Raw genomic sequence first — 27,303 nt, forward strand, 5'->3', positions numbered from 1 at the left:
TGTGACTTAGAAGTTATGTAATCACTTAATCACAATCAAAAAAAAAAGAACCTCGGGCAAGGGAGGGAGGGAGGGGATGGTAGGGGGAAAACAATGGAGGGGGTAACAATGTTCAAGAGGAAGTGTACTCATTACCTCACTCATGTAACTGTAACCCTCTGTATAGTATCTTTACAATAAAAAGAAAGTTTTAGTTTCTAACTTGCTAATTTTTGTTTCTAGTAATATCCATTCTTAGTTTATTATCTCTATAAATTTTTAACTGCAGCTATCATTTTTATTGCTCTCTTTTGGGTAAAGAACATTATCAGAGTGGCCCTTGAATCTCACCAAAGATTAGAAAGAAATTTCACAGGTCTCACAGTGCTCCTTAGGTAATCTCCTTTCTGTTTCTTGACCATGCCTATAAATAATAATGGAGTTCTCAATTTACTGAGTCCCTGTCTAAGTAAAAAGAACTTTGTTCAGAAGTGTGATGTGCACAGAAAAATTCACATGCCCAACTCTGACCTAATTTTCTGTTAAAAATGTGAGTTGTAGCTCTTCTGTTCCTGTTTCTGCCCTTTAGACTTCTAGTTCCCATCTCTGTGGGCCCTTACATTAACTCATGTTCCCAGGGCACTTTCCCACTTCAGGCCCTCTTACAGATAGATATGTTGCCTTGAGCAGGTATTGGGAGGAAGTCAGTTCTGGCCTTGGAGCAAGGGTGCTGAGTCAGTTATGCCAAGAGATTTTTCCTAAATGATATTTAATATAACCTCCCTAATATTAACGAGGAATAAAAACATACTGCTTAGATATAATTATCAAGTGGCTAAGACTGTGACTGGGTGGTAGAGTGCAAATCTACCATGTGTGAGGTCCCGTGTTTGATCTCTAGAACCATAAAACAAGCATGCAAGGAAACACATAAGCAAACAAAAAAAATTATAGATCTAAAGTAAATATATGTCTATTTCCAATGTAAAAATACAATAATTTTAAGGGGGGAAGGGTTTGGCACAACTTGAAATAAACCAGAAAACATCTTTACATTAATCAATCTTCTCGTATACTTTGAATTTGTACTTAATGGCCTTTTCCTCCTGGACCTTAGAAAGCACACCTGGGTATTCTGGGAGAAGTTTATATTTTTCCAAATCAATATCTGGGAAAAATGTGTCACTTTCAAATTCCTGTATGACCCGTGTCACAAATAGTTTAAGATGGCCTGGCTGACTCATGGCTTCCTTATAAACAAAACTGCCTCTTGCTATCCAAACCATGTCTACTTTATTGTTTAATTCTGGTTGCTCAATAAGTTTTAAGGCTTCATCTAAACTTTTGGCCAGAAAATGAGCTCCTTGTGGGGGTTCCTTGAGTTCTCTACTAAGAACTATATTAATTCTGTCCTTTAAAGGTCGATTCTTCTCAGGAATGGAGAACCAGGTTTTCCTACCCATAATCACCAGATTCTGTTTACCTTCTACTGTAGAGGTTGTGGTCATTCTTCGGAAATACTTGAATTCACTCCTGAGCGGGGGCCAGGGGAGGGCGCCATTTTTGCCGATGCCCATGTGCTGGGACACGGCCACGATGCAGTTCAGCAGGCACCCCATGCCAGCAACAGCATTCGACTCCAAGCTTTTAGGGCACACCTGGTATACGCCGTGGGTTTGGCGCAAAAATTCTCATTAACTCACTCTTAACTTAGTAAGAGCTTATTGAGTACTACACCAAGTGTAAAAAGCTGTTTTTTTTACACTGTGGGAATGTAAAAGCTGCATTTATAAAGCAAGAACAAGCTGGTGCGGGTGGTTCATGCCTGTACCTTGCTACTCAGGAGGCTGAAATTGGAGAATCGTGGTTCAGAGCCAGCCTAAGAAGCCATCCGTGTGACTCATCTCCAGTTAACCACCAAAAAGCCAGAAGTGGGGCTGTGGCTCAAGTGGTAGAAATCTAGCTTTGAATTAAAAAAAAAAGGTCCAGAGACAACACTTAGGCCCCAAGTTCAAGCCCCAGGACAAGCACACATACACACAAAAAAGCAAGAACGATGTCTTTCTTCCTGACCTATCTATTTTATACACTTAGATTCTATGCACTCATTTAAAAGAATAAATCCACATTACATTTATCCAAAGCAGACTGAATTCAAAATAGTAGAAGAGCTTAAAAAGTAGCTAAAAAGTGCTTAGGATCTGCATTGAGCTATACCTTTCTCTGATATAATTTAGAATGGGATAAATAAAAGGTCCATTTTAGAAATTGATGGCCTAGTAAAAATCAAATTGAGAATAGCAATCAATTTGGAGACTATCCAGTGAAGAAACTATCAGAATATATGAAAACAATACTTCTTTCAATCAGTGAGAAGTAATATCTGTTCATCAATTCCCCTTGCTTTCCCTTCATTCCTTTAAACAAACTCATTTCTGGAAAGAGGGTATAGGTTTTGCTCTTTTCCTGTATAGACCCAGTAAATGGCTTGGTAGGTTCAGGCTTTTGACCATGAAGGAGGTTTAACTCTCCAGACTAAACAGTGGAGGACTGGCTCCTCCAAGAAGGGTTACTGTTTTGGGATGGGCAGAAATTTATCTCTGCTTCTGATCACCATACACCAGAGATAGCCCCAGAATCCCCTTCAGCATGGTAGGTTTGGGGAGTAATTAACATTTAAATGTGTACATACAGCGAAATAGTTTATAAACATAAGTGAGGTGGCTGCATAAATTATATAGAGAAATTGGTTGTAGTATTACACTATAGCCCTAATGAACAGTGCGCACGCACACACACACACACACACGATGGTGAACATTGTTCCCATATGTTCCATACTCAATTAAAGTGTTAATACTAAGCAGTGGTGAACAAAAGAGGCATTTAAAATTAAATTAATTTTTTAAATCAAAGAAATTGTTTCCTTAATAATTGTGTGAATGCCTACTTTTAGTGTTCTATCTAGCATTTTGATGAACTAATCTTTAGTTATGTTCCCATTCCCAAGTGGTAATTTTCCAAGGCTCTGAAGCCAACAGACTGAGTCATTTCAAGCCATGATGGTGTCACTGAGCTGCACCCAGATTTGTAAGTCTCAGTTGTCCACAGCAGCAACTGCCTTTTTATGGTCCTTTTCTTGCTTACAGGGAACCAAATAGTATGATCATTCAGAGCATGCATTAGTGCTTTATTGGCCTTCCTTCCCTCCCTCCCTCCGCTCCTCCTTCCCTCTTATCCCTTTGTTCCTTCCGTCTTTCCTTCCTTCTTTCTTTTATTTTCTGAAATGTATGAGTGGTGTGGGAAGAAACTAATCTAAGCTAGAAAATCTTTCCAAATATGTCTCCATCTTCCTTTCTCTCTCCTCACCTTTCCTCCTTACCTTCTCTATTTATATCTGTGTATGTATCTATACACACATGTGTTTGTATATACATACAGATAGACACATAAACCCACATTGCATTAAGGAGAGTATTTTCAAGAATTTCAAATAAAACATGTCTGGGTGAACTTCTAAAAGGTTTATTACTATGTTTTAATAATAAAAAAAACAAAGATCCATGAATATAAGAAGGCCCACCAGAACTTTTTATACCATCATTCACTCGGTATAGGACTTACTCATTTGTACAGTCATTTAGTCAAAGACTGAAGGGTTAGTGTGTGCAAATTAATATTAAAGAATTCTTAGAACTCTTCAGACAAGAAGAAAATCAAGATTTGGCACTAATCATTTGTTATAATATTTAATAAATGATACTTTTTTGGTGTCAGTACTGGAGCTTGAACTCAGGGCCATGCACGCTTACTTGGCTTTTTAAATGAAGGTGGTATTCTACCACTTGAGCCACACCTCCACTTCTACCTTTTTACTGGTTAATTGGACATAAGAGTCCCAGGGACTTTCTGCCTTGGCTGGCTTCAAAATAATATATTCATATTTTAGCATCCTGAGTAGATGGTATTACATGCATGAGCCAACAGTGCCTGGCTAACAATAGGTACTTTACTGGTACTGGTACTTTTTTCTATATAGTTCAAAATTATTTTCTTAAATACAAGTGCATTTACTCAGAAGTGAAGATTCATAGAATATATTATTTAGAAACATGCTTGAGACCAGTGTGGTGGTGCATGCTTATAATCCCAGATACTTGGGATGCAGAGGTAAGAGGTTTGGAGTCTGGAGACAATCCAGGCAAGAACATAAGACCCTATACGAAACAAAACAAAATACGCAACAAGCCAAAAGGACTGGGGTCATGCTCAAGTGGTAGAGCTCTTGTCTAACAAACATGAGGATTTAATTTTAATCATTATCCCATAAAAATAAAATAATAAAATGAAACAAAACCATGCATGGGTAAGAAATATTCATAAGAAAACATTCATAAGAGATAAACCAACATTGAAACACACAAAGAATTTATAAAAGCTGAATGTGCTTTCTTTTTCAAATGAGGCCATTGGGAAAGTAAAAATATACTTTAATACATCAACCCCTGTTCAACATGTTTTTGGATCTGACTCCTGAGTCTTCTGATAGACAAGTCCTAGTCCTCTGAGACTGGATTGAACCTCTTTAGTGCACACAGACAGAACAGCTGGATGAAAGTGGTGAATACAAAACTCCAGATGCATATTAGCTATCCCACTGCTTGGATTTGTGATCCTCAAGACAGAACTCTAATCTCTCCAAGAAATGAGATCAGTGGCTATAAATCTTTTTTAATTCCAATTTTTTTTAAAGTTGTGTGTGCTTTTGTTTCTTTTTAAATACCCAGAATTTCCACATGGTAAGAGTACTTTTGGTACCAATTGATTGAGAAAATGCTTATTCTTGCATAGCTTTGTCTGGGCAATGACTCAGCTACCCTCAGAGGCAAGCGACTACTAGATACCAGATGCTAGATAAATAGACCGTACCATTTGTGACCAAGTTACTGTAGAATAAATAAATGTACTTATGGAGCACATTATCTAAAGCATGAATAAGAAAAATATCTTTAAGCTGACTCACAAAGAAAAAAATAGAAAAAAAAGAACCAAGGACTACACACAGATTAAATACAATAATCAAATGCTACTCATTTCTCTTCATTAGAAAATTAGGCACTACTACCTTTTGTCATGCATAAGCTTATGATCCTCTATCTCATCCACATATTTAGAGAAGTACTAGTGACTATGTATTTGAACAATACTATTAAAAAAATCACAATGTTAAAATCTTTGAAAACATTAAAAAATCATAAGAAGTTTAAAAAATAAGGTACTGATGGCCCATTCTATTTATATATTTGCTACTCACATATAGAAATACAATTGATTTATACATTCAATGACAATATTAGATTTAATTAATCATTTTGATAGTCATTTTGTAGACTCTTTGTAAACAATCATGTAATTCACAAGTATATATATATATATATATATATATTTGAAGTCCTCAGTATTAGAGGAAGAGCACACAATATTTTACCAGTGTAAACCATGGAGTTTTTGAACAATTTCTTTTTCCTTTTGGTTGGTCATGGGGTTTGAACTCTGGGCTTGGGCACTATCCCTCAGCTCTTCAGCTCAAGGCAAGCTCTCTACTGCTTGAGCCACAGCGCCACTTCTGGTTTTTTTCCTAGTGGTTTATTGGAGATAAGAGTCTACGGACTTTCTTGCCTGGGCTGGCTTTGAACTGCGATCCTCAGATCTCAGCATCCTGAGTAGCTAAGATTACAGGCATAAGCCACCGGTATCTAACAACAATTTCATTTTTTATTCTTAATATGCTGGGGTTTTTCCCCCAAGAATTGATGTTAAATGCTTTTGAGCGCTTTTACATCCATTATCAAAAACATACTATGCAAAATTTCACTATTCTATTGTTTTGGGATATGGTGTTCTAGATGTGTTTATTTAGATCTATCTCATATTAATATTCTGTTTATTTCTTAGAATAAATGATAAGAAAAGAATTCAAATTTCCAACCATGAGTGTATATCTATTTTATTTTTGATTTACCTATGTTGAAACTTTTAAATACTCATGTATATGATTTTTGAAACTTTTATTAGGTACAGACACATTTATAATTTGTATGTCTTCAGATAAATACTAATACAAATATATGTACTCAACAGGGTCTGATGAATTAACAAAACTTTTTGTCTTGAAGTCTATTAAAGAAGACAACGTCATGCTCGTTAGTGTCTGCATATTACATCTTGTTCTAGCTTTCATTTTTCAGCTTATGTCTTTATTTCATGAAGTATTGCCTATAAAACTGAAGTATGTTTATTTCTAGTCTAATAATAAAATCTCATTTGAATCTTTCTGTAATGGTAAGAATCCTTGTGTAGTGTCATCCTATTAATTCCCATTAGAAATTCTGCATAACTAATATTATTTTCTTATCCCACAGTGGCACACTGTACACATACTCAGGATCTTAACAGAATATAGCATATGTTATAGCAGTAAGGTTAAATTGGTAGGATCTGAGAATAGAATCTTGAACTTCCAAAATACATAACAGCATATTTAATTTGAATTTAGTTTTTGATTATTTCTTAGGATACTCATATTAGAACTGTAACTGCATTTTCTTAAGAGACTGCCCTTTTCTACTAAAGACATTAAGGGAAATGGGTCTGGAAATTAAAGAAATACTGTACTTGGTGGCAAGTGAGTGAATCATTGTACAGAAAATGCAAAAGGTTAGCACTGGGAAAACCTTTGGCACTTATCAAGTATTCTGGGGAAATGAAACTAACATGTTTTGCATAATGATAGTTTTTGAACAACTACTATCCACAATTCATGGTGGAGCCATGAAAAAGACTAAAGATACATGAAAAAATATCTTCTCTTAGTGAGACTCTAATTGTATTGTGTATTTTCCCCTGGCTCTGCTCTTCACCATCTTTCTGACAGTGGAATGCATCCATAGGTTCACTTGACATCTAGCTTTCTCTGGGTTTGGGGCAGTGGTAAATATCAACAGGGGTATCTGAAGAAAGGAGGAGAGGAAAACTCTGGATATTTATCTCTTTTACTCTCATGCTATAGTACCATTAGAGGCTGACTACAGTTATCTCCTTAAGGTCAAGGCTCTTATAGATAATCTTCATCCTATATTTGCTTTTCTCATGGCTCAAGTTCAATAATTTCCTCCTCTTGAATCTATAGGCCTTGGGATGGAAACAGACCTCATGCTCACCAGCCCCATGACTGTCCTTATAGTTTTCCTCATGTTGTATGTACACCTTCACAGAAGTGTTTCATAAAGACTTTTATTAAAGTGTGTTTAAGCTATAAGAGTGTGTCATTGTTTTCCTGTAGGAACCTGAGTGACACAAAAATCTGGTAAGCGAATATCAACAATATGATCAAGCAATATAATCCAACAATATAATAATTTACTGTATAATCAAAATAATCAATAACAATATAAGGTATTATAACAACCATATATATGATACAGACCGTAATGCAATTTTCTGAATAAACAAAGGGGAAAGAAACATTTCCAAGGTTGTGTTCCTAGCAGATGGTGTTCTAGAGAAGATGCAACTGAATATTCATTAAAACAATTAATTAATTAACTAATTTATTCATTAGAAAATACTTAAAAGACTATAAAAGAGAGAAAAATGATGAGGAGGCATGGAAAAAAATGTGTGGAAGTGGTGGTGGGAAGATGTGCCACATCTACTCAGATCCAATCTTGCCAGGCTAGGATTTCATGGAGACACATACTCCTGATCACATTAACACTTCTTTGAAATCTCTTTTATTCTAAGAGATTCTTCCTACTCAGGCAAGGAGATGTGAAGAGTGGTGCAGGTGACAACACTGGGTTAACTATTCCGTTCCTGAGTATCACTGTATTACCACCAGACTGCTTGTTCTGTAACTATGGCAACATGCCACAACTGAGAATCAATTCTGTATGGCATCAAACATTGAAGTTTATATTTTCATGTATTTTAGAATCTACTTCACTACAGGATATTGTAAACTTTGAGGATATTGTAAACTGAGTTCCAGCCATCAGAAATCTAATTCAGTAATTATATGAAGGGACATGAACACTCCACAGTTCTTTTTTCTAAATGAGATTCTATTTGATTCAGATACCAAACATATCTGGAGAAAGAGTTGGTGGACTATTATCATCATTAAAGGGTTTTGGTCTGAACAGTGAATTAAGGATTAATTGGCCTTGGGAATAAGATAGCCTGGATGTGGAATGTAGATAAAAAGAGGATCTTAAAGCTCAAATCCATGGGACTGAGCAACTGGCCTGAAAGGAGAGAAAGAAAGGAAATTAAAGAAGGGAAGATAAGCAAGGTAGAGAGGGGGCAGGTACTAACTGAGCTTCAGGGTATAGTAGTCATGTCAACAAAGCTTTATTATTTGTTTTTAAGACAAGGTCTTACTTTGTAGCCTAGTCTGGCAATAAATTCATAATCTTGCCTTAGCTTCTGCTCAGTTAGGATTATAGGGATGTACCAACATGCTCAGCTAAGGTTTTCTTTTTACTTTTGACATTTTATTTTATTATTTTTTTAAAAAGCAGACCAAGCAAGTTTGTTTGAAAGTGAAACAGACAATACAGACTCTCAATGGAGAGGGGCCCAAAGATGGAAGTTCCTGACATTCTAGTTTTTTTTTTTTAATAGAGTCTAGTTCCCCTCATCTTCAATAAGGATCACTCTTATTGACTCATTTCTAGTAAACTGAAATGCGGAAAGGCAATAATATGTGAATTTAGATTAGAAAAGGTAAAGACTTTCTGCTGTTTCTCTTGGAGGTAATTCCTTTGGAGCCCAGAACTGTTACAAAGTCTAATTCCTGAGATCTCCATGTGCAGAGATAGATCCTCCTCCATTTGGGTGAAGAATCACAACTGTTCCCACCCTTCACTGTTTCAGACTTCCCAAAGCAAGTATCAGGCAAATGAGTAAAGAAGACTTTGAGATCATCCCAACTGTTATTGAAATGCAAACTCATAAGAGATCTTGAATCAAAACCAACCAGCTGTACAGAGCTGGATTTCTGTTTTATATGACATATTTGAAATTATGGTTATTATTGTTAGATACTGTTTAGTTATATAGGAACAGTATCTAATATATACCTCTAGTATACATGGTAAAGTAAATGACAACTCTGATTTTATGCTCACAGGAAGTTTGGAAATTATCCTTTCATTTCACATAGGGGATTTTTAAAGACAATCTCATCATCTTTTTAATTTTAAGTGTCTTTTGCTATATCACAACATATTGCAATAAAAATAAGTGAATCAACAGCTCATAATTTTAATTTCAAAATCAGATTATTAAATAATTATCAACAAGCTTCTAAACCCTTAGTTCTAGGGAGAGCATCGATACTTTCTTTAATACTTTGCATGAAAATACTAATGTCTATAAAAAATACTGCATAATTAAAATTAACTCACTCTCCCTTAAGAGCAAATCAAATTTGTTCCCCCTTAAGAACAGCAAATCAAATTATGAGTCTGTCAAATCAATTCACTATGCAAGCAGGATGATGACAGCCTTCTGAGGATTGATTTTCTTTTATCTCTAAGCTTTTCTTTAACTGTATTTATCTAGTTGAGATTTTTCATATATATATATATATGAAATATATATTCTATAATCTCAGCCAGTCAAATTCAGAACGAATCTATTTTTAGATGCTTTTTAAATGGTAAAGCTGAGGGTATATTATAGATATGAGAAGAAAATAATGACTGGGAAAAGAAAAAAGAGCTGATAATCATGTGTACTGCTTTCAGTCAGTCTCACCTTCTTGAACCCAGAATATATGATGAGTGGAATTCACGGGGCTCTGTGTTCACAAAGACCACAATCCTCACAAGGACACTTCTGAGAATTCTTTCTCCTGTACTCTAGACACTTGAAGAGGGGTTGAGGGTATACTTAGGAGGCAAACATGTGCTGAGCATGTAGGCGTCCCTGTGTTTGATCCCCACCACCCCATACATGAATGAACAACTTTCTTTTTTAAAAAAGAAGGTCTCAGAGGGAATGCAAATGAGTAAGAGTAGTATTTGGAGATGTCTTAGGGAGAAGTAATGTCCCCTCCATTACCTTTCCCACTAGGGCCACTCTAGTACAATTCAAGTAAATTTTCTTTGTGCCTGCTATTACAAGGTATATATTAGTATTTTGACTATGAACATTCTTCCTGCAAACTGTGAATGCATACCTCGTCAAATAAAGCACCATGGCAACCATGCTTTAAAGAAGAGGGTAATTACATTATATTCTAGTTATTCCCCAAATGACTTCCAAGAGTTCTGGATCAGACATGTTGAATGCCTTAGCTAGGATTCTTCAAGAGTCCAGGAGAGGAATCCATAATAGTAAAACGGAGTGTAGTAATATATATTACATCTACTTTTTTAAGTTTATTAAAAAATTCATAGGTAGGAGAAATTAAGCTTCACCAATTTTTTTCATATATAAGCTGGCATTGTGACCCCATACTCTGTCAGACAGTAACCTGTCATCTATGCAGGACCTACATATCTTTGTGAAGGATTTTTGTGGCACAACAATGATTAAAATCTAGAATCACTATGGAGTCAGCTTGGTTTTAAATTAAATCTCCAAATTTATTAAGTCTGAACGGTCATTTCAAAATAGTTTTGTTTAAAATCATATCCGCTTTAAAATGTTACTAAGTAAAAAAAAAAAACAATTGTTTTTATACTAAGATACAAATTGGCTACAATAATCACCTCATCTTAAATACTGTGTGTTCTATAGTTTACAGTGTAATAGTAGTACATAGTGCTCCTATGATTTTTACTGATAGTATACATAGTCAAAAAAGTTTGGGGAGCAGGAAGAAAATAGCAGATTGTTGAATAACCCTTTCTGTGTCTCCTCAGACTAAGTACAGGTATGTGCCCTAAGGAGAAAGTAATCTTAAGCAAGGATGCTAGAGAAAATATAGACAGGTAGACACTAGAAGAAATTAAAGTTACTGAATATTAAATAACTTATCAGACAGAGTAGGAAAACTCCCTCCATAGTGGGATGGAAGCCCCATCCCAGACATTTTTTTGTGGTTTTTATTTTTTGTTCCCCACCCATTCTTCCATCTCTACTTCTTTTCTGGCAAGAAACATCCATGAAAAGCTGGCAGAAGAGTGGAATCAGACAGAGAACAGGAAGCCTGTCTCAGGGAAAGGTAGAATCAAGAACAGTTATATCTGTGTCCCTCTACTATATCTCAGTGACAGTGTGTCTCTGAGATTGCCATACCAGTCTTCTTAAACCAAGAGCTGAATGCATAGACCCAGAAGAGGATTCCAGCAAAGCGACTAGAGAAAATGAGTCACACACCTAATTCTTCAGTGGGTGAGTGTAATGGAACAGGAATAGTGAATTTCTCCACACTGGAGCATGGGACAAACATTTCATTTTTTTATAATCTACTTTACCTTTAGTAATAATGTTGATGCCAACCCAGTGGGTATAAGTGCATGGGTTCGGGAGAAATCTTCAGTGGCAGAATAAAATGCCAAATGCTTACTCCTGAAAGGCTGAAGCTAATTGGTAGACTCCTACATGCCTAATGCAAAAGTGTAGGGTTGGAAACAAATAGCACTCTTCATAATTTAAAGTACTTCATTCTTAGGAGGGCCACTCAGCACAACCAAGCGTGTGGAAATGCGTAGTCTCGTGGGCAATTCTGCAGCAGCATAAAGTCCTACACGGATGACTGATGACTTGTGTACAAGCAGGTGCTCCTCCCCCTCCCCAGTATGAAATGTGCAGGAGAGAAGCAGTCTTAGGATTTGTGCTGTATGCTACCTTATCCCTCAGGCTCTGAGCAGGGCAAAATATGGGTTTCAAAAGAAGTAGAGGGCTTTCTCTGCCCCTAGCTGGGCTTTACTTGTTCAAACCAGAGCAGGAACTAAGATTGGAAGAGTGGATCTATTCTGATGATACAGGACAGCTGTCAGTTACTCTTCCCTTCAACGAAGAAGAAAAGCTAATATTTTTTTCTTTTCTTTCATTGGTAGTTTATTTTCTCCTTTCCTTACTCTATTACTCTTATCTTTTTTATCTCTTTGAAATCTCTGATGATACCTACCTAACTTCTCCATTATAAATGAACTATAAATCTGCACATGAGTATATTAGGTATCTGCAATTATCACATTCTGTTTCCCTTTGGCCCTTCTTTTTAGCTCTGTGTCTCTTCTTTCACCCTTCCTACTCTTAAAATCTAAGTTCTAACACCTAACATGTTCTGACATGTAGTGTGGTTTTACACAAAAACTCTAGCCTTCTGCAAATATAATGTGACTGTATCTATAGATAGTCTTACCAATATCTTACTGTCTGTAACTATCTAGTTAGGCTTTGTATTTAGTAGAGCTGCGATACAATCCCATGCTAGTAAAAAGAAACAACACAAACCCAGGTAACATCAAATCCTAAACCCAGATTTCAGATGACTAAAAACCCAAACCACAAATTGTTTTTAATTGAATAAATGGCAACAGAGAAATGCAAGAAATAGGAGAAAGAACAGAAACACAACATGCTCCAAACCAAAAGTTACACAATAAAGGATCAAAATGAGAGTTAAGTGGCAGAAACTCCATATAGGGAACTCAAAGAATAAGGATAAGAACATTCAGAGAAATTAAACAGAACATTTATAAGCAACTAGACAAATTCAAAGAGAACACAAGCAAACTGATAGGAATTTAGTAAGAATATGGATGAAAAGCTAAATGAATCCTAAGTAAATACAAATAAAGTTAAATAAAAAGAATGCAGATAAACAGATAAAAGAGTTTAACACACACACTCTCTCTCTCTTTTTCTCTCTTTCTCTCTCTCTCTCACACACATAATGTAATACAACACTCCAAACTCAAATGAACAAATAACGTAGTGTGATACTTTCATCAATGGAAAAGTAAGAATCACATGATAATCTCAATACATGCAGAAAAGACTTTTGACAACATCCTTTTATGATAAAAAGCTCTGGAGAAGTTAGGAATGTACAGAACATTCCTCAACATGATAAAAGTTGATTGAAAGGAGTAACATTGATCAAGACACACTGTATTCATAAACTGTTGTTGAATAGCAACTCTGTTGTACAACTACCTAGAGATAATAAAAATATTCAAAAGTAAGATAAGATAAAATAAGTAAAACCTGTTTATGACAAACCTACAACCACCATTACACTTAGTGGTAAAACTAAAACCATTTCCTCTAAAATCAGGAACAAGACAAGGATGTCCACTTTCTCTACTCCTCTTCAACAGAGTATTGGAATTCCTAGCAAGAGTAATCAGGCAAAAGAAAGACATAAAAGGATCCAAGTAGGAAAAGAAGAAGTAAAGTTATCTTTATTTGCAGATGATATAATCTTATATTCACAGGATCCTAGAGATTCCATCCCCAAGCTCCTACAGCTGTCTAAAATTTTTGGCAAAGTAGCAAGGTATAAATCAATGCATGAAAAATCAGTAGCTTTTCTGTATACCAACAATGAGAAGGTCAAGATTATAATCAGAAAAGAAACTCCATTTGCAAATGTCTCAAAAAGTTACCTAGAAATTAGCCTAACCAAGGATGTGAAGGAACTCTACAATGAAAACTATAAAATCTTGAAGAAGGAAATTTGAAGAAGACACAGGAAGTGGAAGACATTCCATGACACTGGATTAGCAGCATTAGTATTGTGAAAATAATACTGCATCCCAAAGCAATCTAAAAATTCACTGCAATATTCATCAAAATCCCAACACCATCATCCTTTAATGAGATAGAAAAAACTCCCAAAATTTATATGGAACCACAAAAGGCCCCAAATTGCAAAGTAAATGTAGTGCTGGAATTATAACAATTCCAAACTACAAATTCTGCTACAGAGGTATAGTAAAGAAAATAGCTTGGTACTGGCACAAAACCAGGCTTGAGGACAAACGGAACAGATAAAAGACCCACAAATAAATCCATAGATACACAGTCATCTAATACTCAAAAAGGAGCAAAAAACCCCACAGGCTGGAAGAAAGAGAGCCTCTTTAACAAATGATGCTGGAAAACTGGACATCTACATTCAGAAAACTGAAATTGCATTCCTGTCTCAATTCAAAATCAATCGAAGACTTCAATGTAAGACTTAAAATTATGAAAACATTACAGGAAGAAGTAGGGGAAATATTAGAACTCCTTGACACAGACAAGAATTTTCTGAGTAAAGATCCAGAAACACAGCAAATCAAAGAAAGGCTTCACAGATGGGATTGCATCAAACTAAGTTTCTACATGGCAAAGGACCCAGTTAACAAGCTAAAAAGACAGCTAATGGAATGGGAGAAGATTTGTGCCAGCTATAAATTTATTGCAGAGAGCTTAAGAAGCTAAGCCATAAAAGAATAAACTAACCAATGAACAGGTGGGTAAATGAGCTAAAGAAGTACAAATGGTCATCAGACACATGGAGAAATGTTCAACGTCTCTGGCCATAAAAGAAATGCAAATCAAAACAACACTGAGATACTATTTCACCCAGGTTAGAATGGCCTCCATCAAGAATATAAACAATAACAGATGCTGGTGCAAATGTGGGTAAAGGATCTCTCCTATTTTTGGTGTTTAATCCCTTTGGAAAGCAGTTTGGAGATTCCTCAAAAAACTAAACATAAAAATACCCTATGATACAACAATCTCACTTTTGGGGATTTATCCAACAGATAACAAACTAGGTTAACAGTAAAGCCACCTGCACAAACATGTTCATTGCAGCACTGTTCATCATAGACCAGACATGGAATCAGACTAATTGCCCCTCAATGGATGAATGGATCAAAAAATTGTATATAGGGGCTGGGAAGGTAGCTCAGTGGTAGAGCGCTTGCCTTGCATGAGTGAGGCCCTGGGTTCGATTCCTCAGCACCACATAAGCAAAAATAAAAAAGCCGGAAGTGGCACTGTGGCTCAAGTGGTAGAGCGCTAGCCTTGGGCTGAGGAGCTGAGGGACAGTACCCAGGCCCAGAGTTCAGGCCCCATGACTGGACCAAAAACAAAAAACCACAGTGGAATTTTAGCAATACATTAGAAAGAATTGCATTGCATCCTGTATAGAAATAGAAAGACCTGAAAAAATCATTTTAAGTGAAGTCAGGTCCAGAGAGACTAAGGATACATTTTTCTCTCATACAGAACCTAGAATTAATTTATAAATATGTAAGTAAACACTTCATGGTGGTCTACAACTATACACAACTGTATTAACTGAAATATGGTAGATGCAGGGGAGAACTCAAAGGATATAATTTCTTAGAAAGATGAACTCACAGTCAAAATGAACAGCTGGAGACTGGTACTTGAAAAGAAGTGGATGGGATCAAGGTGGGTGTAGATGAATAAAAAGGGAGGGAGAGGAGCATGCAGTTGTAAAATTCAATGCAAATCCTAAAATTAAGAAAACCGAAAGCAGTGGTGAGTTGGGAGGGATAGGGAAGAAGGATGAAGGGCTGGCACTGATCAAGATGTACTGTATTCATAAACTTCTTCATTGAATTGCCACTCCTTTGTACAAGTGAAGATAAAAATATATTAGAAAAATAGTGACTATGTCCTGAGAAATGCAAAATGAATATTATTAATGTAAAATTTGGGGTTTCAAACAATTAAAGCATATAATAAGTTTGTAAATATTAATGAAATTAATATTAATAGAATTTTTAAAAATCCAAAAAAAGAAATAAAACCTTTGTATCCTGTGAGACCATAATGTAACAACACTAGAGATCAACAGTAAAAGAGGCTACAGAAAATATTCAAACTCATGGAGGCAGAATAACACACTGTTGAATGATGAGTGGGGTAATTGGGAGGATAGGAAGGGAAACCCAGAAGTTCTTACTATCCAATTAAAATGAAAAGACAACCTATCACAACCCTTGGGATACAATAAAGAAAGGGCTAAGAGGAATGCTTATAGCTGTGATTGCCTACAAAACAGAGATCTCAAATACCCCTGTGATGCATCTTAATCTCCTTGAAGAAACAAGAACTAGCCAAACCCAACACGATATGAAATAATAAAGATTAGGCCAGAAATCAATGGAATAAAGACTTAAAATCTATGAAAAGAATCAATGAAAAGTTCTTCAAAAAAGCAAATAATATTTATAAGCTAACTAAAAATGGAAAGGAAAGACCCAAATAAATAGGAGATGGAAATGTGTCTAGCACAGTGAATAAAAGGGAAATCAGAAGATGGAGAAGGAATATTTTGACAGCCTTTATTCAAATAACCTGGAAAATCTAATAGAAACAGACACATTTCTTCATAACCTGAACCTACCAAAATTGAACCAAAAGGTTATAAATCACTTAAATAGAACATGACAAGGAATGAAGCTGAAATAAAGTAAAGAATTTCACCCCACCAAAAAAAATCCAGGACCCAAAGAATTCACAGTTGAATTCTTTTTTTTTATTGTGAAAATACTGTACAGACACAGTTGAATTCTATAAGACCTTTAAAAAAGAACAAATACTAATACTCCTCAAACTTTTCCATGAAATATAAAGAGAAAGATCACCACAAAACTTTCTATGAAGCCTATTATTAAATGCGTTCTAAAGCTTGACGTGTCAAAACAGAAGGAGATCTTTACACCAATCTCTTTGATGAACATAAACACAGAAGTCCTAAAATAAATCACTTATTAACTAAACTCAATAATTAATCAAAATGATAGTAAACCATGATCAAGCTGGTTTCATTCCAGGTATGCAACCTTGGTTTAACATGTAAATCAAAAAGCAGAAGAAAGGACAAGACTCATATAATCATGTATCACTTGGCTCAGAAAAGGCATTTAACAAAATCCAACATTCTTTCATGATAAAAGTTCTGGAGAAACTAGGCATACAAGGAACCAGGATAGAAGGAATGTACCTTAGCATAATAAAGCCTAAATATAACCAATCCACAACAAACATCATACTAAATGGAGAAAACCTGAATCCATTTCCTCTAAATGGAGAAAAACCTGAAACCATTTCCCCTAAGAACAAGACGAAAGTGTTCACTCTTCACTTTTATACAACTTTCATGATGGAGCAGGATAAAGAAAAAAATTAACACACAGCAGTAGTTTTGCTGTACACCAATAAACAGGACAAGAGGGAACTTAGGAGGACAATTCCATTTATAATAGGTTAAAAAAAAACTAGAAATAGGCCTCAGAATGTGAAGGACCTCTACAATAAAAACTGCAAAACTCTGAAGAAAGAAATTGAAGAAGACATAAGAAGATGGAAAGACCTCCTGTATTTATGAATTGGTAGAATGTGAAAATATCCATACTCCCAAAAGTGATCTACACATTCAGTGCAATACCTATTGAAATCACAATGTTATTTTTCATAGAAATAAAAAAAAATCCTAAAATTCACTTGGAAATACATAAGGCTAAAACAGGGTCTTCAAATTATAAAAGATAGCCATAATAACAAAAGAGTGTGCTGTTGGCACAAGAAACAATCCAAAGACCAATGGAACAGGTTAGAAGACCCAGAAATAAATCCATGTATCTATAACTACCTGATTTTTGAAAAAGAAGTCCAAAATGTGTGTTGGAGAGAAAAAGTAGTCTCTTCAACCAATGGTTCTGGGAAAACTTGGTCACCACATCAAAAAATTGAAATGAAACCCTCCTTCTGGAAGGAGCCATTTACATCTACATTCCAGCAAGGTAACTGGGTAAGAACAGGAATGAATGTTTCCTGTGTATGTGATTTATACCACTGAAACGTTCAACTCTAAAAATGTGTGATCCATTCAGAATTTAAATTTGAAATAAAGTCTTGTGTGTGTGTGAGAGAAATGAAGACAGAGGCAGACAAACTACACACTAAACATTGATACATTTATACTCTATTATGCACATATTTTCACTATGAAGAACACATGTATACATTCTTTTTCATCATGCTATCCAGAAAAATAATGAAGTTTATTTAGAATTAAATGAGGGTATGGAATGTGATACAGTACAACTAAGACACTCAAGATGGGTATAATAGCACTAGTCACGCAAAAAATTAAATTCATATAAAAAATCACAAGACAAAAAAGCAATTCCATCATTATAAAGATGTTCCATGCACAGCACTAAAAATTCCACCCAAAACCCATACTTGCAATAAACAAAAAACTATGTGAAAATATTGCCATGCTAACATGTTGATCACCATATAATTCATGGAAAATTCATTAATTCATGGAATAATTCATTAAACAATGGATTAGAATGAAGTAACACAGTTTGCAATATTGTCAACTAGACCACAATGATTTTACAAAACAAACAATTCCAGATTCACTCATAGGGTGAGTAGTATGGGTTAAATGTTGAGAGAAGATAAATATAAGCCCCAGTAATTTATATCATTATCTTCTAATTATAGAAACTAGAAGCTGAGAACCTGAAAAAATTATATAAAATTTGGTATACGCCCGTGTTCTAAGAAATGACTTCAGGATCATATATGCAATTAATAGACAGTTGTATAAAATCACTTTAAGGTCAGGATTTAACCTCTTAAACAATGATCACAATTTACATCATAGAAACCACATGTATACATTCTTATTTGTGTTTGCAAGGCAAAGTATAGTAGTCTTCAAGCAGCTCAGAATATCTATTGTTAGTGAAATGAAAGAATATAAAAAGCTCTTAGCTACTCTTGAGATGACCAGGTCATTTAATCATTTGGACCACAGTGGACCTTCCCTTCCAGTTGTCTTCTCTCCTATTCACTTTACTTTTCTGCCACAACTAAATAGTATCTTTAAATACATTGTATCTATTCTATTTGCAAATATTATTCCATTATTCAAGCCTTTTTTGCTTGTTGTAAGATGTTTCATTTGGTATAAATAGATTTTAGGTTATACTTCCTTTGTGTGCATGTGTGTGTGTATGTGTGTGTGTACGCACACACATGTGCATGCTCATATCTGCAATGCTAGAGATCAAACTCAGGATCTGACCCATCCTGGGCAAGCACTCATCCACTAAGCTGCATTTTAGGTCTGATTTTATATTATAAAATTAACATTGTAACAACTATAGTTAAAGAATACCTGGCATATTAATCTATGTTTCTAAAAGTACATGGCTAAAGCCTCAGAAACTACCTAAATTGTTTGAGTGTATACTCCATCTGTCTTTTTATATTTGTGTGATTTTGAGTAGATTCTTCAGCCTTTTTGTAAACTGAATCTACATTTCCTCACAAGCGAAATAGGAAAAGCTGTTTCATTTACATCCTAGGATTGTTTTGACCCTTAACATATACAAAGTCTGAACAAAGTCTGGCATAGAGTAAATTTTTAATGTGTGTTCCACATTGTCATGATCACAACTAGTATGAACTATTTCTCCATTTTTCCTCTTCTGTCAATCAAGCTAACAGCCACTTCCACCCTTAATTTTTTTTTTTTACAGATATGTGTCAGAGAAGCAAGATGGCCTTCCTTCAGGCTGAGTCTTTAGGAGAAACCTCAAGAACTGGATGGAACACCATGATACAGAGAGTCCGACTTCATCCATCTGTGTGCGAGAGTCCAGCCTGTACTGAGAGCATCCTGATACACAGGGCAGCAGTACACACAGTATATGAGGAATGGTTGTACCATGACTGAGTATCAGAGCTGAGACACAGGTAAGACAAGCAGGGCTGTAGGGTTTGATATCATAAGTGCCAAACTGGCGATGGGGAGGTAAGGCTGGGCCGAGGAGCGGACAGTGATAAATTAAGAACGTCTACCCTGCCTAACAACAATCATGACTAAGAAACAGAAATGTGGATTGTGGGTTTCCAAATCTCTAAAACTTTTCAGGAAAAGCAGAATAGATTTTTAATTTTGTAGTCTTCCAATTTAAAAAACTGACATGCACACAGATACTTATATATTGTTTCACCCTCCTGAACGTTAGGATCATGAGTATTCCATGATACCTGGCTTGACATGCATTAAAAAAAAGTCTGCTGTAGGATTCCAGTGGTTCATACCTGGTCTGTAATCCTAGCTACTCAGGAGGCTGAGATATGAGGATAGCAATCTGAAGCCAGCCCATCCAGGAAAGTCTGTGAGACTCTTATCTCCAATTAACCAGACAAAAGCCAGAAGTGGAACTGTGCTAGCCTTGAGCAAAGAAAGCTCAGGGAAAGTGTCCAGACCATGAATTCAAGCCCCAGGATCAGTGTACATTAGTGCACATATATGTGTGTGCATGTACACACACGCACACATACACACACACACACACACACACACACACACACACAGTGTCAGCAACCCACATTCAAACTGAAAGCTGCCAGCTTGTGATCTCAGACTTAGAGAAAGTTACTCGTTTAGAAACCATTTTGTTCCTGGTTGGGAATCCCTAGCACTGTCCTTGACTGCTGATGGATGAAGCAAGTTATTTAACTTGTCTTAATATTAGTTTTCCTACTGTAAAGTAGAAGACCAACAGCTAATGTTGGAGGATAAAGTGGTAGCTTGATAAAAATCAACACTAATGGATGTACACTCAGATATAAGTATCATTCCAGAATAAAGAATTTTGCACCAAAACTAGTATAAAAATATAGACACAGTAGAAAAATCAGGTCACCTTAATATTGAACAGCATATACAAATACACTGCAAGATAACAGTTTGGATTTCTATTATGTTTGAGTCATAAAAATAAGTAAGATTTTTGTATATACTTAGAAGACAAATCTCAGTAGCATCACAATAAACCATCATGAAGGAAGCTCTATATGGATCTCCAACAAGGCAGCTGAGACAACAAACCACTGCTGGTTTTAAAATCACACCAATGTGGAGGTTGGTCATGGTGATAATACCTGAAATCCCAGCTACTATGTAGGCTCTTGGAAATTGGGAGGATCATTGTCCAAAGGCAATCAAAGCAAAAAATGAGACCCTACTATAAAAACAAACTAAAAGTAAAAAGTATGTGGCTCAAATGATATAGCACATGCCTAGCAAGTACAAGGACATAAGTAGAAACCCCAGTACAGTACTGATCTCCCTCAAATAAAGAAATGAAAAGAAATATCACATACAAATGGATAAATAAACCCAATAGGAGGGCTGGGAAGGTGGCCCAGTGATAGAGCACTTGCCTTGCATGCCTGAGGCCCTGGTTTCGATTTCTCAGCACCACACAAGCAAAAAAGAAAAAAAGCCGGAAGTGGCACTGTGGCTCAAGTAGTAGAGCGCTAGCCTTGAGCTGAAGAGCTGAGGGACAGCGCTCCGGCCCAGAGCTCAGGCCTCACGACCGGATTCCACCCCCCTCCCCCAAACCCAATAGGACAGGCAAGAAGACAACAATTTAGGATCATCCTCCAAGAGAGAGAAATGGGGAGGAAGCAAAAGATGGTATACAGGATGGAGGGAGTTTGTGTTGTGTTTTAAATACGTAAAATCAGGATATATGTTTGTGAGCATCTTAAACTTACAGGTGTCTATCGGTAGTCATGTGAATGAATCAGATTGCTTCAGATACAAGTTTTTAGGAAACGGGGTGGAAAAGAGACCTACAGTGAAAGCGATGGGGACTCTACGAGGAGTGAGCCTGTCAGGAGCTAATGTGGAAGGGGCTGATCTCCAGGCTCCTCACAGGACTGATGTCAGATAAGATCACGTATTTAAGTTACAGTGCCAGTGTCAGTTTTTCTGCCATGGGCTCATTTTGGAACTCTGGATTATCATCACCTTTGGCCTTAAATGATCAATTTTTCTTTTTTGCTTCAGGATCAGGAAGATAAGGATAAAGGAGGCAGAGTGTGCTAATTAGTGGGCTTCCAACTGCTTCCTGCCTAGCAGTGTGAATGTCCCTGGGCTCCAGCTGACAGATGTCTGGAGTGGTTTTCAGCCAATTTTAGCAAGGCAAAACCTTCTTTAAGCAAAGGCTTAGGTGGGACCTCAGGATACAAAATAAAAGCTGATCTATCCCGGGGAGCCCTGACATCTTCAGAGCTTTATCAATCAATTTGAAAAACAGCCTCTAGAAAGAGTCCATTCCCCTTCAAAGCTTCTGACCAAAAGGAGTGGCAAAGGAGCCCTTCAAATCAAAGGAGTGAATCAAAGAAGTGTTCATTCTCAACAAGGTGGAATAGTAGTAACTAATTTTTGTTGAGTATTTACTATGAGCCAGGAATGGTAAGAAAAACTGTACTGAGTTCATTTGATTTTCACAACCATCTTGTCAGGCACTTCTCTGATTCTTCAAAGGAAAACCTGAGGCTTCAAGAAAGTCAGCAAAAGTAGCTAAGAGCACAGGCCAACTGAGGGTCAACACCCACTGCATGCTATTGATTACACTTAATGAAAATAGAATAAATACCTTAATAATCCAGACAAACTAAAATCAACTAGAAAATACAGAGTTTGTAAAAAATGAAACTAGATGGAACAATTTTTTAAAACCATAGCGCAAAAGCCCGAGGAAAATACTGATACACACACACACACACACACACACACACACACAGAGCTATGTTTTAACAATTCATAAAAGAGAAAATTTAAATGGTCAATAAATATATTTTTGATGTTTCATTTCACTAGAATTAGGAGAATGCAAATCATGATAGTAAAACAGAAACATACCTAATCCATGAGATTGCCAAAAATAAAAATGACTGAAATAAAGTATTGTTGAGATGAAGGGAAAGAGGGAAAAGATAGTCACAAATTCAGGACCACTTTTTAATAAAAATATAAAACAGCCAGGCACCAGTGGCTCACACCTGTAATATTAGCTGCTGAGGATGCTGAGATCTGAGGATCTTGGTTCAAAGCTAGCTGAGGCAAGAAAAGTCAGAAAGACTGTTATCTCCAATTAATCACTAAAAAAATCTGAAAGTTGAGCTGTGGTTCAAGCGGTAGAGCACTATCCCTGAGCCAAAGAAGTAGGGTCAGTGCCAGGCCCTGAGTTCAAACCCCAGTACAGCAAAAAAATAAAAAATTAATGTATATATATAATATAGGCTTAAAATTATAGAATCTAGAATAAACACACACACATAGGATAGAGATATTTTTGTAACCTAAAAATTTTATTTCTAGAATTAATCCTTAGAGATCATCTTGAGATATATAAAAAAGATGTATGCAAGAATGTAGGCAATGGGGGGGGGGGACCGGGAGGGAGGATGGGAAGGGATGGGAAGGGGAAACAAAGGAGGAGGCAACAATGCTTGATAAGAATGGTACTCATTACCTTGCCCATGTAATTTCAACCCCTCTGTATGGTATTTTCACAACAAAAAAAATGACACCAAAAAAATGTAGGCAATGGTATTTTTGGAACAATCAAACTTTTAAAAGAAGTTAAATGTCTACTAATAAAACATGGCATTGTTAAAGAATATAACACTATGAAACAGTTGTCAGGCTGAGCAAAGGCTCTATGTATCCACATAGATCTCAAAAACATAATACACAGTAAAGAGTACAAGTTATTAAATGATAAAAAAAATAGCCCTGAAGAAATAGCAGTATAAAAAGTAGTAGGGCTTATAGAATGTGTGACTAGTTATAAAATTTGAAAATTAGCTAGGACCCTATAGCTGGTATATTATTAATTGTTGTCAGTTTTTGGTTTCTTTTAAAATAGATTTGCTAAAAGCTTACCTCCTCTATTTTCAATAATGGACCATAGAATGGTTTCAACTTGATTGTTTAGCTAACAAATCTTCACTAGGAAAATCTCCCCATTTTCACCCCAAGGAATATAAAATTCTACTGCTGAAAAACACACACACACATACCAAAACACTGCTTAGAATTTCATTGTAAGCTGTAAGCTATTTAGTGAAATCTTGATTATATGTCTGTTCCACCACTGGTGAGATCTTAGGCTTTCTTTCCCTTTCCTAATCTGTTATACTTTTTAATCACACCAAAAGTGAGAAGATATTTTCCACATAGACAGGAAGTGCTAAACAAATCCCAAAGAACACAACCAGGTGCTAGTTTGGGAATAAGAAGAGTCATCACTGGGTCTTGAAATGCCAAGCCTAGTTCTTGGGCTGAGAAGTAAGGGTGGGAAGGAAAAACAAAGCAACACACAGCACTTAGCTTGTGATAGAAAATGTTAGTAGCCTATCAAACTGTTTTCCATTCTTCCAGGATAACAGTTCTGTAGGCAGATATGACTCATGGCTTGACTGCATTCTTGAATCTGCTTTGTAGGTGGGATGTAGCCATGTGACTTGAGTGCTCATCTTGGAGAGTTAGAATTGATATGTGGGGCCTTACAAGTTGGGGACTTAAGAAATGGAATGTGAATCCTTTACACTCTCTGTCATCTTCTAAGCAACTGGAACCTGGGCAAAGCAGTGATAAATCTTTCACCACAAGTATGTCAACCATGTTCTAGGACAGTTGTTTTCAAGGCCTGAGAACCACTAAGGACTAAGATCCTTTCTGAAGGCCAAAAGATCAAAATTATTTTCAGGGTATATGTCATTCTAATTCGGTGTGTGTGTGTGTGTGTGTGTGTGTGTGTGTGTGTGTGTGTGTGTGTGTTGGTGCTTTGGCTTAAACTCTGGGCCTTATACTTTTTGCATGGACTTTGGGCTTATGGTTAGAACTCTATCATGAAAGCCAGGCCTCTAGTTCCAATTTTCAAAGCTAAGACATGGACAGGTTTTATTCTCATCTCACACAAAGATAGAGTGAATTTATCCTATGGCTGCATAAAGTGATATCACAATACTCTGAATACAAAAGCACATGCAGACTTTATGCACATTTGTATGATCGAATTGACTAAAGGATGGTATGAATACACAGGATTGAGATCCCATGGTGTGATTCCTTTGAACAATTAACAGGCAGCTCAACAAAATGAATGTCAGAAAGCTGAGACATGTCTTAACTGAATGATAACAGGAAGGGTGGGCAAATGCAATCATACTGGTCAATGTACAGACAGGAAAACTGAGCTACAACACTTGAGATGAGTGAAGATGGGAGAGATTGGGGAGAATGATAAAAGGGGTGACTGATCTAGATGCACTGTACACATAAGTAGACATGTTAAATTGAAACCTCTTTGAACAGTTGCGACTCATATCTGTAATAAAAATAGCTAGAAAGGGCTAAAATGTTAATATCTGCTAATTGCTTTATTGTTACATTTAGCGATGTATTTCAAAAAACTCCAATGATCTCAAGAAAGAATCGACCAATTCTTGACAAATTCTTGACCAACATAGAAGGAAAGAATGCAGCAATTCAGGGCCTCCTGAAGTTGAAAGTCAGCTGACATCATGTCTCCAAACAGCAGAAGATGAAGCAATTATAGCTTAAAGAACTTCCATTAGCACCCCCATCACCATCAGAAAAGCCAAACACAGCAAAGATATTGCCTTTTACATAAAATTGCATTGTAGAGGATATCAAGGTAACTCTACTACAATGACTGAACACAGAAATAAATCCATTATATCTATAATTATTATAATAACTGTAACTTTGGATGTAGTTCAAAGCACTAGTTAAAAGGCTAGACAGAAAAAACTTGTATTCCCTCCCTCCCTTCCCCTCCTCCTTCCCTTTTTTCCTCCCCTCTCCCTCCCTCCCTCCCTCCCTCCCTCCCTTCCTTCCTTCCTTCTCCCCTCTCTTTTTCTTTTTTTTATAAACTTAAAATAAGTTCCAAGGAAGGCATAGTACCCAATATGTCACTTGGATGCGGTCATGTAGGGTAATGAACAAGGAAGAACTTCACAGAAACCCTGAATCTTGGAAGACAATGACTTAAAAATAGCTGACTCAGGAGTTATCAATGGGTCAATCATGACACATCCTTCACTGAGGGGTAAGGAAGGACCTGCTTGCAGTCCTGCCTCATCAGATTTGCTATGAGATTGGTTCAGTGATTGCAGTATATACATCCCTCAACTTTCCTTTATTCTTTTACTCATCCTAGCTTTGTATTTCCACATTTGTTAGTACCAAGGAAGGAAGAAACTGAAGTTTAGTTTATTAGTGAGTGCCTATAAGGAGTCAAAGACCTAATGAGAACTGTCGATTCTCAGAGCTTGAACTAATAATGAGGCTTTATGGGGACAGATCAAGCTCACTTACTTGCTAAGGGAGAGGTACTTTGTGTGGGAGGAAGAAATTTGCAGGGCAAATTGGTAGAAGCTAATAGTTTTCTAGACTTTGTACAGTGATGAATTTGTACCTGGCTGCCCATATGGACCGCATTTCCCAGTGGCTCACAATTATAGCATGGAAAAATTCTCAGTAATGCCATGTGATTAGAAATGATAGATGTCAGGGACTTCAGGCCTTCATGTTCTCTTTCCCAACTAGAACTCATATGTGATGACAACCCTGTTTGGATCACACAGATAATGATAATGATAATGATGGTGCTGATGGTGGTGGTGGTGGTGGTGGTGTCCTAGGAAATGCAAGAAGGCCTGGGAAGGAATCATAATCCCTACATGACTTCAAGAAAAAGCTGTCAATATGGACTGTTTACACTGAGAATATTCTCTAGAGGAAAAAAACTTTAATAAGCTTGTTCATTTGTTTATTTATTATTCTGTGGTACAAGAATCAAACCAGAAGCTCACACGCTGAGCAAGCACTCTACCACTTGAGCTATGTCCACTTGACCACATTCCCAGACATGGTTTTCTGTGGCTGTACCACCATTCACAGGTTGCTGACAGAAATGCACCTCTTCTAACATTCTGGACCTGTGGCAGAAAAGCCTTGGGGAAAATATCTTGCATGCATGTGTACACAGTACATGAGGTACAGTATAAGAAAAATATATACTCTTTGTTCAGGGCACAGAGCTCCTAAAGCCATTAAAGTTCCTTAAGTCATAAGAAAGTCCTTTGTTCTTCTAAACAAATCCCTTTGGATGACAGCACCAGTGGTTATGATAATGAGATTACTGTGAGGATGGCCCTAGATTTTCACCTCAAGGAAAGCAAAAGGAGGTTGGGCATGAGGTGATGTGAATTTTCTCCAAAAGATTCTGAGAGCTTTAGAGTTGGTGACCATCTGTAAATTTGGAAAGGGTAGGATGCTGGGGAAGAGCTGGCAAATTCCTGCTTCTATTCCTTCCTCTTTACTGTTCTACTTGGTTGTTCCTGGGTTCTGTGAGTCATTCTAGTGAACTATTTGACCCGTGAGAGCATTGGTGTGAACTCTAAATTTAGTCA

General features: G+C 36.5%; 1 protein-coding gene and 1 pseudogene across 1 annotated transcript in view; both read right to left on the bottom strand.

The window, feature by feature from the left end:
* The window catches only part of Ak5 (adenylate kinase 5), a gene marked incomplete at its 3' end in the record, with an annotated part of 163,191 nt that overhangs the window by 117,583 nt on the left and 18,305 nt on the right, over window positions 1-27,303 (bottom strand). The window lies entirely within an intron of this gene.
* Window positions 1,035-1,598, bottom strand: LOC106000592 (annotated as a pseudogene).

This window comes from Dipodomys ordii, unplaced genomic scaffold (genome assembly GCF_000151885.1).
Source record: "Dipodomys ordii isolate 6190 unplaced genomic scaffold, Dord_2.0 Scaffold228, whole genome shotgun sequence".
Lineage (NCBI taxonomy): Eukaryota > Metazoa > Chordata > Mammalia > Rodentia > Heteromyidae > Dipodomys > Dipodomys ordii.